The 13,480-nt window shown below is 39.2% G+C and overlaps 1 protein-coding gene across 4 annotated transcripts in view; it reads right to left on the minus strand.

Annotated features, from left to right (window-relative positions):
- FBXO34 (F-box protein 34) overlaps nucleotides 1–13,480 on the minus strand; it is a 70,057-nt gene that overhangs the window by 4,813 nt on the left and 51,764 nt on the right. The window contains exon 1 of one of the 4 annotated variants that reach the window (XM_043919774.1): nucleotides 8,107–8,111. The exons of the other annotated variants lie outside the window; for them this stretch is intronic. The gene's annotated coding sequence lies outside the window, so the exon portion shown is untranslated. Of the gene's footprint in view, nucleotides 1–8,106; nucleotides 8,112–13,480 lie in introns of those variants that run through there. 4 annotated transcript variants of the gene reach the window in all.

Here is a 13,480-nt window from a genome sequence, read left to right on the forward strand (position 1 = left end):
CAGGGCCTGCACAGGCAGCCTTCATAGTGATTGCTTTCAGATAGCAGTGTTATCCATCAAGAATGAAAGTGATCATCCAGAACATATTTACTTTTCATTTCAAATTTAATTCCTAGAGTCCAGTCTCAGCTAAAAGAAGAAATATGGATATGAATATCTTCCAGCTAGGTAAAGAGAAACCTTACTTTTAAGGCACACAAAGGAGAGATACCCTGAAATAGATCAGGTTAATTTGTTTCTGATCTTTGGCAACCTACAGTCTACATTTGTTGAGATCACCTCCTTGTGTGCACTGAAGCATTTTTAACAGCTTTATATATTATAGAATACAGAATCATTAAATTCTATAAGTCAGTTTTACAAGGGGTTACCCAGAATTCCTTAAGAAGACGATAAAGATATATATGAATAAAATGAATATAAGAGGCCTCTCTTATATTCCTAGTGCCCTCTCTCTGTGTCAACAATTTTCTGGTTTTTCATATCTCTTCAATCCCTTCCATGTAAAATGTAAGAAATTGAGGTGTTGAAAAATCCAATTAATTCGCACATAATGATCTCATTACAGAATGCCTGTGAATAAATTTAAACTTCAGCAATGTGTGTGCCATTCTGCACTGCACATTATGTTCTCTTCGCCTTCCTCCTCCACACAGTATTTTAGGTGCTATTATTGATAGACAGCGACATTTGGAAGAAACTAATGTGATTACAGAAGGCTTTTGTTTGTGTATGTTAACCTGCAAAGTCAGCTCAACTAACACATTACTAATAGACAAGTTTTAGTAGGATTAAAGTAGGAGATGATCCCACCAAACAGGAGTGAGGGAAGGTCCAACAGTGAAGGAAAAAAGCCAGTAAGGTCATTCGATGCAACCAGGGTGACTGCTGAGAGTAAATGGTGATTCTGTGGGACCCCCAAAGGAAGCAGACCTTTAGGCACAGGCTGGAATCCTCCACTGGTTGAAGGATGGCTGAGGTATTAACCACTTGCCCTTCCTTTGCTGGGCTTGGAGGCCCTGAGACAGTAAAATGCTGGCAAGACTCAGAAACTTGCAAAAATTGGGAGTTTGGGTTGAAATCAGTGTTGAAGCACGAGGATGATAGAGGGCATGTACTGCAAAAATCCGTAAAATAAAAATTTTACATCTCTGAGCGATTATGTCAGACAGTGGCATTTTGCCCAGCCCATCTCACTCTCTTAAATACAGATAGGCACTGCAGGAAGCTCCAGTCAGATTTCCATGGTTGCCAATCTCTTCATACAACTGTATTTTAAAAGTTCACCACAATAAACTCCTGATTCCTTGCAATTAAATAAAATGTGGGTTATAGCACCTACCCACATATGAGTGTTTGTTAGATGCTCAGAAATGTCCTTGAAAAAAATTAAGATCCTTGTGCCTGCTGAATCAGAATTTCTGGGACTGGGCCAAGAATCTGTTTTTAACCTTAGATTTAATTTGAAAGAGAATTTAAAGGTCGGTCATGTGTTAGATGCAAGAGTGTCAGTGGGGTTCTGGTTTGGGCTGGGGGCTGGGGGGCTGGGGGGCTGGGGGGCTGGGCTACTGACAGGCGTGAGGTGGAACTGCCCAACACCATTCAGTCCACACTGAAGCATCTACTCTGACAGATGGGTAAAGACAGACCCATCTTTTTATTTTTTATTCTCTTTAAAATATACACACAAAAGTCAATGGCCATTTTATTGCCAAATTTCTGTCCAACTCCAACTCTTCAGTTTCTTTGCACTGAGGAGTTTTCTTTGCTTTCCCAGCTCTCTTCTTTTCTTCTCCAGCCTTTAAACACTATGTATTCCTCAGAGTTCTCTCTCTGGACCATTATTACTCTTAACCTATATATCTAAATGACCTCACAGTTTTAATGAGCACAGACTCATGGTGCTCCAGTGGTATGTTCTCCCAAGCTTCATATGCTATGACATGCCTGACAGACATACTCACCTGGATGTCAAAAAGAATCCCCCAAATCAAAGCAACTACTTAATGACATCACCAAGTACCTAGTCAACCACTCCAGAAGAGTCGAAATCACTTTGATGACTCCTCCCATCACTAAAGCTAAAAATGGCTCCCTCTTCTTGTTCATCCCTAGTTTTAGCTGCCATATTTTCTCTCTGCTGTGCTGTTAGCTAAAAGCCTAACCCCTTGAATCAGTGAGATGCAAGGTCATGGAGCCCACTCCTGCCTTGCCCTTTCATGATTCAAACTTCGAAAGCTTGTTCACAGACCATTAACACAGGACCACGTAGATGAAAGCCAAATGTATCACCTAAGATTCAAATTTTAAGGTAGGCAGAGCCATAAAACTAAGTAAACAGCTTCAAACTTTTTTCATAATAACTGCCACCCATTTCTTTCTGTCCATTTATTATCCAAAATTTATTAATAAGCACTCTGGGCTGGAATTTAGTGGTGCAATTATGAATAAGACACAGTTACTGCCCTTGGTTGGTTTAGTCACTGAGTCATGTCCAACTCTCGCAACCCCATGGACGGGGGCCCACCAGGCTCCTCCGCCCATGGAATTCTCCAGGCAAGAACACTGGAGTGGGTTGCCATTTCCTTCTCCAAGGGACCTTCCTGACCCAGGGATCAAACGCGGGTTTAAGGAGACAGTAAAATCAAATAGGCAATTACAATATAGAGTGTGGTATGTGTTATAAGGGGTGGTACAGGTGCTGTGAGGGTCCCTGAGGGCAGAAGGCGGAGGGAGAGGACAGAGGAGGAAGGAACCGTGTGAAAGGAGGAGAGGGACCGTCAGTACCAAGTTCAGTCTTGAGGGCACACAAACAGGTCAGAAAAGCCGTGAAGGAAGATAAAGTCCTAGGAGTTCAAAAGTTAGATGACGCTTTTGGGGAAACTGAGGCAGCTGAGAAATAACCAGCATCCCAGCTAAGCTGAAGAGACAGAAGTAAATGGATCAGAAATGAAAAATAGGCACCATTTTATTTAGCGACTGATTATAAATGGAGGTTGAGGGAGGGCGTCAAGGATGGCTCCTCATGGCTATAGCAACCTGATAAAGAGTGGCACCTTTTAGTGAGACAGCAACAAAAGCAGGTGAGCTGTTAGTATGCAGCAAGGGAAAAGGTAAGTTCAGTTTTAAGAAATGATGCATCCAAGTCTGACCAAGAGAAACAAGAGGGAAGGAACAAGACAGTTGTGACAGAAATTCAATGAGGATAAAGTTTTCTGGACAGAGATTATGATGTCTTTTTCCAGAATTTTCACGAGTATATACTGCATATATTACTATTATAATCAGAAAAAATGCACATAAAAGTAAAGAGCAATCACACACCCTACAGCAAAGCCATAAAAAGAATTCTTTTCAGTGGACTTCTCTGGCTGTCCAATGGCTAGGACTCTGTGTTCTCACTTCTGAGGGCTGGGGTTCAATCCCTGGTCAAGGAACTAAGATCTAACAAGCCAAGCTGTGCAGCAGCAAAAAAAGAAAAAAGAGTCCAGTTAGTGATGGCGATCCCCTGGTGCTCTGCTGTGAGGAACTGCAGCAGAGGAACAGAGGAGAGTCAGAAATTCATGGAGTGAATGGCAGGTGAAAAGGTGAATGTTTGCAACTCTCTCATGAAGTCAGGCTGTAAATGACCTTTGTACACAACTGTTACCGTAAGTCCTTTCCAGGAGTTAAGTGAGATATAACAATGAATCAATTAAAACTTGAACAACTTTCCTCCTCCAGTAAAGGCCAAAATCTTGCTTTCAAGTAATTCCAGTATTCTTTATCAATTCAATTTCTGATTTCAGTTCAAAAAAGCTGGAAAAAACTCTAACCCAAACAAACTGTACAATCTGAAAATGAAGCCATGGAAGAGAATTTAACTTTGCTTGGGGGGTGGGGGGGAACGTCTAGACAAATGTTAGAGTCTAAAGAATCACACTAACTCTAGTCTACAGAGAAGTGAACTTGATCATGAGGAAATCAAATGGCAATGTGGGAGTAGAGTGAGGAAAGGAACAAGATTTCCAGACATCAAAGGCCTGTTTTCTAACTTGTCGCTCTTAGTCTGTGGCCTTGCCTACCTAAACAGGTTGGAAGATAAGGCGTTTCCTGTTTCTTTCTACTTTATTCAAGTTTCAGGAATGCTAATTCCAAAGAGGAGTCATTTATCAGTATAATAGGAACTCCTCTTTATTTACAAAAGACTAGAGGAATAAAAAAGTGTTTTCCTTTAGAGGATGAAAAAAAGTAGAGAGTAAATTAATCACTGTTTCTTTAAAAATGTAAATGCTTCCAGAGAACTTCTTATTATGATGGCCTTCTTCACTAGACCATTACAGAAAGGATTAGCAGCTTCAGCAAAGTACTAAATGACTTTTGAAGCCCCACAGGTAGACAGTAGTAGAATTAAGATCAGAATTAGATAAGTCTGTTGGATCTATATTTTCTTTGCACAAAAATAAAAAATTAAAATCCTAGGTTCAATTATGACACAAATAAAATTAAATAATCTGCATCTATTCAAAGATCAGGAAGCAACAGTTAGAATTGGACATGGAACAACAGACTGGTTCCAAATAGGAAAAGGAGTAGGTCAAGGCTGTATATTGTCACCCTGCTTATTTAACTTATATGCAGAGTACATCATGAGAAACGCTGGGCTGGAAGAAGCACAAGCTGGAATCAAGATTGCCGGGAGAAATATCAATAACCTCAGATATGCAGACGACACCACCCTTATGGCAGAAAGTGAAGAGGACTCTTGATCAAAGTGAAAGAGGAGAGTGAAAAAAGTTGGCTTAAAGCTCAACATTCAGAAAACTAAGATCATGGCATCTGGTTCCATCACTTCATGGAAAATAGATGGGGAAACAGTGGAAACAGTGAGAGACTTTATTTTGGGGGGCTCCAAAATAGCTGCAGATGGTGATTGCAGCCATGAAATTAAAAGACGCTTACTTCTTGGAAGGAAAGTTATGACCAACCTAGATAGCATATTTAAAAGCAGAGACATTACTTTGCCAACAAAAGTCTGTCTAGTCAAGGCTATGCTTTTTCCAGTAGTTGTGTATGGATGTGAGAGTTGGACTGTGAAGAAAGCTGAGCGCCGAAGAATTGATGCTTTTGAACTGTGATGTTGGAGAAGACTCCTGAGTGTCCCTTGGACTGCGAGGATATCCAACCAGTCCATCCTAAAAGAGATCAGTCCTGGGTGTTCATTGGAAGGTCTGATGCTGAAGCTGAAACTCCAATACTTTGGCCACCTGATGTGAAGAGTTGACTCATTGGAAAAGACCCTAATGCTGGGAAGGACTGGGGGCAGGAGGAGAAGGGGACGACAGAGGATGAGATGATTGGATGGCATCACCAATCATCTCAATGGACATGGGTTTGGGTGGACTCCGGGAGTTGGTGATGGACAGGGAGGCCTGGCGTGCTGCGATTCATGAGGTAGCAAAGAGTCGGACACGACTGAGCGACTGAACTGAACTGAACTGAACTGATTCAAAGATCTATTCAAAGAGCTTCTATCTTTCAAATTGGGATCAGTTTTTCTTAAGTGCCACATAAAACTTCTACTCAGAACTGTGATGATTTAAGCAGATGTGTCATAAGAAGCCACACTAACCTACAAGTATGTAGAACTTCTTCTATGGCTATTACAGCAGAAAAAAATGCCAAGATCAGGAGGGTGTGAATACAGGCAGAGACATTTTTTTTAAAAAAAGACTCCCACTAACCTCTAAGCATTGACAGAATGCATCCAACTCTCAGTGTATCGTAACAACAAAACAGAACAAACTCTAAGCCAGAAAAGACCATATTTCTCAAACTGAGCTCCAAAATATTTGGGACTGGCTTTTTTTCAGGAGGGTGTTCACTCCTTTTTTAAAAGTAATACTGCCTAGAGTCACTTCATGGGAACTCTGAACTTCTCTCAGAAGGACTGAATGGTTACTAATGTATAATTTAATGGAAAAATCCTTTACTGTCTTTTAATATTATACTTATTTTTCCTATTTCCAATATTTCTTACAGAAAACAAAGGAAGACTTCTATTCTTTTACATAATAAATTGTTACTTCTTTGAATCTGCTGGTGCTTTTTTAAAATTTTGAAACCAATCATTCTTCCATACCTATTTTATGTGAATTTATATTTTTAAACCAACAGCAATTTTTTACATCATTTGCATATGCCATATATTCAAAGAAATAATCAGAGCTTTAACATATGTCCTATTTGATTAAAATGTAACTTGGACATAAGGATGTCATCCTCTTTAGGGAATAAATGTTAGAGAGTCTAAGGCCAGTCATGACCACAGTTTAAAAACCCATTAGAGGCCAAATAACATTTCATAGGAAAACAGATCAGAACAGCAACTAATTCTCAGGGGTAAATGCAGCACCCGCACTGTGCTTGTCTGCAGCGTCCTCACCGCTCCATCCCGAGCCCGGCAACCTAACAGCCCACTGGGCACAGCTGGCCCATTAACACTGCTATAAACAACTAAGTTTCATTTTCAATTTTTATTAAAGTACAGCTGATCTACAGCGTTGCTTTAGTTCTACTATACAGCAAAGTATACCAGTTATACATGTATCTACTCTTTTAGGTTCTTCTCCCATATAGGTCATTACAGAGTATTAAGAAGAGGTTCCTGTGTTATATAGTAGGTCCTTATTAGTTATCTATTTCTGTATACTAAACCACTAAATTTAAAATTGGTTTATCCCTCAGGAAGGAGGAAAAAGGTAAAAATTCAGGATAACAAATATTAAAGCATCAAGCAAAATAGTTTGCTTCCAGTCAGCAATCCTGGGTGGAGGTGGGAGCAGGGAGGGGATTACTTGACCTACAGTGTTTATCAAAGAAAGAAGCCCAAATCTCAGTCCTGCCCAGCTGTTTTAGTAATTCTTCTACCACATCCCTGTATAACTTGTTGAATCAAGACTGCAGTAGCAGTCTTCACTGGGTGGTCAAGGTGTTAAGAATTACCACGTGTAAAAAAATGAAGTTTATGATCAATAGAAAACAGAGAAAGTTGCTTTGGGGCTGTTATTGGAGCTTACCATAGCCGGTTTAAATACGGAAGTGAAAAATCAGTATTTTTCCAAGGGGAAACGTGAGAAATGTACACTACAGAAAGCCAATTGTTAGGCACTGGGGAGACCAAATTGTTGTGTTACAACAAAAATCACACACTGGGTTTATGCAGTTGTATAACACATCTCATATAAAACTTTTCTTTGAGTACAAAAAGTAATCATGTTTACATTTAGCTACCTTCCAAAGGCCTGGAAGTAGCTAATGATCAACCAAACAGTATCAGAGTAACTTTTAATCCTACTAGCCAATTCTAAAGGTGGGCAGAGGGGAGAAGAGAAAAAAAAACATTATTACAGAAAATCTAAAGTAAGAAACTCCAGTACGCTTGCCTGGAAAATCCCATGGACAGAGGAGCAAGGTCGGCTGCAGCCCATGGGGTTGCTAGGAGTTGAACATGACTGAGCAACTTCATTTTCACTATTCACTTTCATGCATTGGAGAAGGAAATGGCAACCCACTCCAGTGTTCTTGCCTGGAGAATCCCAGGGACGGGGGAGCCTGGTGGGTTGCCGTCTGTGGGGTCGCACAGAGTCGGACATGACTGAAGTGACTTAGCAGCAGCGGCAGCAAACTAAGAAAACACCTATGGCAATTCAGCACAAAATCTTACCCCAATGGCTCAACAGTAAAGAATCCACCTGCAATGAAGGAGCCTCTGTTTCAGTCCCTGGGTTGGGAAGATTCCCTGGAGGAGGGCATGGGAACCCACTCCAGTATTCTTGCCTGGAGAATCCCATAGACAGAGGGGCCTGATGGGCTACAGTCCACAGGGTCACAAAGAGTTGGATATGACTGAAGCGACTGAGCACACACAAAACCAAGAAAACCTACTGCAATTCAGCAGAAAATCTTAAAAAGAGAAAATAGCAATAGGCAGAAATCACTAGCAGGTCTTATTTAGTGAAAGAAGCTCCATTATTTTGTATATGCCAAAGTCAGCCAGCAAAAATAACATTGTACTGTGAAATTTTTAAACCTGGCTACTCTCTATGCAAAGGTACTTTCTTTGACCTTCCTCAAAAAGCAGCTTTGGACCTGTTCAGACAACTGGGCAAAGGATAAGTTTATATAGAATTCGAGGGAACTCTGTGGTTATAATTTCACTAAGATGTAAGCTCCCAAGGACAGGGACCCTTGTCTACCTGGTATACCACTACTGCCCTAGAATTTTACTCAAAAAATGTTCATTGAATTTGAATGAATGATGTATTCTACATTATACAGCCTGAATCTGGAAACCAGAGTGAGAATGTAACATCCGTCCCTACTGCACAAGCACCTCAACTGGATGACTATAGCCTGTTGGATTCAACAAGGTATTTAGTGGCAAGAAGAATGTGTGGCAAGTGTCTCAGAAAACAAAACTGCTATTTGTTAAAATGATTTATTATACTATTATTTTCTAAAGAGTTACCTAAAAATTAACTTACTAAAGATCCATCTGGAATACTATTGAAAAAATCAGGTTTTTTTCCCACTGCAGATATATATGAAGAATAAATTCAATCCCACTTATCAGCTATGATTAGAAAGGGAATTCAGCTCACCTGAGGAGCACTGAGCTTGACAAGAATACTCATATAATACATATTAATAGGAATATCTGGCAGGTCATCAAAGATATCAAGTGGGCCCCACAACCCAGTGAATAATACTCAAATGTAAAAATACAGGTTAAGAAACAGGAGTTACTATAAACTACAAAACTCAACAAAGCCAGATCACCTTCAAGCCTCCCTTCTACAATTTTACCAAAAAAATGCCCAATTTTGAAACCAAGGTCTTCAGTAAGTAATCCCACAGTTAACTACACTACGCAGACATATCTTTGACCCAGAAATGATTTTTAATCAATCATATTTTTTGCCTAGAAATGATTTTTTTAAATTAATTGCATAAGCTCATTAAAAGAAATGACTTACATAAGCAAATAAGACTTTAAAACAGCAATTAATAATATACAAGTAGGCAAGTACATACTAATTATAAGGCATATTTATCCCTAATAATTATTTCTTGCTAGGAAATAACCACCAGTAAGCAATCCAAGACAATTTCATAACTGGATGAACTAGGTGGGTCTGAAGTCATCCTGAAGTAATCAGCTACAGCATGTAGAACATCTCAACACCAAATCACATACTATATATTAATCACTGCTACAAAGTCAGAGAAAAAAATATTAATTCAAAATAAAAGGCTTAATTCATTAAATGTGTTAAGTAAAATTTTATTTCCTGACGGGTTTTGATTCAAAATAAACAGAAGGGACAACAGATATCACCATTTTCCAAATTTTACTGAATTAATGGATCTAGGCAACGATCATCAGCAGCTGCTAACATCACAGAACGGAAACACAACCAGACATTACATACTCCTGATGGAGGAAAAAAGACACTTAAAAAAAATTCGGTTCTATTCTGGCCAATCCTTTCACGCTAGTCTCAGAGGGAATACAGGAGACAGAAAAAATTAATATATATGTGTGCATATATGTATGTAATTTTAAGTCCTCATCTCTTAGATATACATCCTAAAATCTTTTAAGCTTAAATGATACATTTTCAAAACAAAATGGGGGAAGGAATTCCCTGGTGGTCAGGTGGTTAAGACTTTGACTTCCAATGCAGGAGGTGCGGGGCCAGAAAAAAAGAAACAAAACACAAACACAGAAGCAATATTATAACAAATTCAATAGAGACTTTAAAAATGGTCCACATCAAAAAAAAAAAAGGGGGGGGGGGAGAAGTGGTTCAGAGTACAGATCAAGCAAGATTGGCAATTAGATGACAAATTATTGAAGCTGAGCAATAGCAAAGCGGGGTTTATCATTCTATTGTTTCTATATTTGTTCAGTTCAGTCACTCAGTCATGTCTGACTCTTTGCAACCCCGTGGACTGCAGCATGCCAGGCTTCCCTGTCTATCACTAACTTCCGGAGCTTACTCAAACTCATGTCCATTGAGTTGGTGGTGCCATCCAACCACCTCTGTATTTGTTACCTAACTAAATTTTCTCAGAATTACTGGTTTTTTAAAAGGAGAAATAAATAAATGGAAGCATCTGAAAATGATGGATGGCTGAGTCCAGAAATGTCCATCATGCACACACAGTTGGACCTGCATACCCTCTGATTAGAGGGAGAAAACTGGAATTCACAGGGTCCCTGGTTAGGGAGCTCTGCAGGGATTATTGTTAAACCCGTCCCGGATAAGTCCCAGGCTGTGTGATGCAGCACTCCTTCCTGGTTCACACCCAGGGCACCAACCAACAGAAGTTCTTCATGCCCTTTACTGAAAACTGAACAGGAAATAAACCAGAAGGCACAAAAAAGATGAGAAAAGGGAGACAAACACACAGGCAGTCAAATAAAAAAGAACTGAAAGACAACAGTGGTCAAGACCAACCAACTCATTTCTCAAACAAATACGGCTGTCAGTCCCTCATTCTGTAACCTAAATGTGCAGCTTAATACCTGAATCTGCCTTGCAAAAAATGCTCTTAACTTTCACAACTTTAAAGAAAAATATAAATATTTAAATAAATACACATGAAATTTTGCTATTTAAAGATATCTTATTGCAAATTCTTTTCTAACAACAGTCACCCCCCACATTCACTCATGGGGAAGGGGGAAATTACAGTATTAATATTAAAATATTAATATTATTAATAATGTAACCATTGATATTTACTGAGTACTTAAGCTGTACACTATGGAGTTTGATTATGTATGTATATGTATTAACTTCATCTTCAGGACAATTTTATGAGATACATAAAATTACTATTATTATTTATTATTCCCATTTCACCAATGTGGAAGCGAACCCTGTGGAAGCTGACCAACTAAGTATAACAAATACTAAGTGCTAGGTCATTTTTTTTTTTTAGGCTTTGCCACGTGGCACATGAGGATCTTAGTTCTCTGACCAAGGATCAAACCTGTGCCCTCTGCAGTGGAAGCACGAAGCCCTAACCACTGGACTGCCAGGGAATTCCTGCTGGGTCATTTTTAAAATGTGCTTCATAATATTTTATATGAGGCCATGTATGAGTATATACACATATATGTATATAACAATTAGTAAAACAATCAAATGATTTGTCTACAAAGTCACTAAATGGTCTGTACACAGGTTCCTAATTACAAGTACAGTGTTTATTTACAACTGTCACAGACCACATTCACTTTAAGTTCATTTTAACAGAAATGTTTCTCTTGCCCAGGAAATAATCAAAGACCCAAAGATAACTGAACATACACAGATCCAAGCTGAACAAAAAGCCAAAGAAAAAGCATTACATATCATCAACTCCTTAAGAGTATATCCCTGTCTGAAATTTTATAAATCCCTCATTGGGTCAAGTACAAATCACTTTACACAGAGGAATTCTAAGAAAAATGCCAGAATTATTCTACAGTAGCATCCTCGTCTCCCACATCTTCATCAATCTGGACTCCAAATACAGGGGCAAATAATGTTAAGGAACTCCTCTGAATGAAAACACCTGCCCTTCGGGGTTGTACCAGATCATTAACGGATCCATCTAACTTGCTAGGTGGGACACCCAGTTTGACAAGGCAACCTCCCCACTCAGGGGACTATTTCATAATCTTAGAAATAAGCCCCAAATTCCACCTTACCTCCCACAAGAAAAGTTGTGCCACATGATCTCCTTGTTTCATTACAAAGCCTCAACATCTTCTCAGTCATCTAAGGTTGAAAACTCAGCACAGTGGTTCTCAAATTTCTTGGAACCTGGATCATTTTCAGAATCTGAGAAAAGGTCTGAGTTCTCTGCCCCAGAAAAATGCCAGAATATCCACAAAAACAACTTTGGACTGAATTTTTGGGAAATCTCAGGACTGATGATTAAATAGCTGCTGCTCTGGCTCCTCCTCCTCCTTTTCCCTTCACCTTCACAGTAGCCATCTGACCTTTCTTCCCCACCTGTCAGTATCTTTATCACTCTTTATCCAAAGAACTACTGAAACCAAACTGGGTCCCTCCCTGCCTAGGTCTCATCCACAGCTTCACCTCTACCCACCAAAGGTTACTATAAGCCTTGTTTGAATTCTCAGAATACTCTCTTGGGACACTTAACCATGTCTACCTTGTCTCCATCTCCCCTACTACACTTAAGCTCCTGAAAGGTAAGAATAATCTTACTCCTTTCTGTACCTCTTATAAAGCATGCAGCTAAGTGCCCTGCACATGGCAAGCATGAATGTCAAGCCTGAGGACTTAAAAGAAGTCAGCCAATCAGCATAACCTCTTAACTGGAAGGTTAGGCGTGTCTGATTAATCAATGCTTGGGCAGCCCAGGAAGTTGATGCAACTAAGCAGCTCCACCCATCATTTCCTGATCTAGCACCCTGCTCTCTCAGAGATGGGAGGTATGTGAGGTGGAGACTCAGAGGCTCTCCAGCCCACGGTCAGTTTTCTGCAAAACAAAACGTAGCTAGGCTTGAGCAGCAGCATTTTTCCAGCACTCTAATTACCTAAAACATTCCTATGGAGTATCAGCTTTTAAAGAAAATCCTGCTCACCAGCCATGCACAAACACACATTTCCATATACTGTCACTTTAGCTACAATAAAAACTTTCCTGTTACTAAGAACCTCCAGAACAGAACAATCTAGATATGCAGGCATTCAGCTATGAGTTAGGCAACCTCCTTCTCACTTTCAAAGCCCCAATCACATCCTTTAAATACTAAAATAAATAGATTCTAAATTTCAGTAAGAAACACTGTGAAGTCTCCACATGATTCTTTAGGATATTAAACACAGTTGTCTAAGGTCATGTTTACATATAGATTAAAAAAAACCCAAACATCAGTGTTAACAAAACTGATGATAAACAGGCTCCTGCACATCCAAACTAGAAAGAGGACACAAAATTTTTAAAGCTTCCATCTTTAAGGTATATAAAAGCATAAACTATGTCCTATTATAATGTTTTGGTTTTTTCTGTGTAAGTTATGTTTATTATATATATATATATGACTTACACAGAAATATATATATAACTTACACTAAAAAAACACCATAATGCTTTAATTACTTCAATAGAAAGCCCTAACTTCCCTGGTTCTAAATTAGTTAGATAAAGCATGCAGAGTTCACACCCAGAACCGTGAGGTACTTCAATTATTAACAAAGCAAACCACAAAGGAAAACCTGATCAGATTTCAGTGCTGGGTTAAATATATGCAAAACTACAGATACCAAACAGCAAAGCCAAACAAAATTCTCTCCCCTAAATTTTTATTAACAAGCTTATTCCTCTGTCCTACTGCCCAATCTTATACACAAGATTTTTAATGACATAACAGTAATCTTAATTCACAAACTGCTAGAATTTGTGACTCATG

This window comes from Cervus elaphus, chromosome 12 (assembly GCF_910594005.1).
Source record: "Cervus elaphus chromosome 12, mCerEla1.1, whole genome shotgun sequence".
Lineage (NCBI taxonomy): Eukaryota > Metazoa > Chordata > Mammalia > Artiodactyla > Cervidae > Cervus > Cervus elaphus.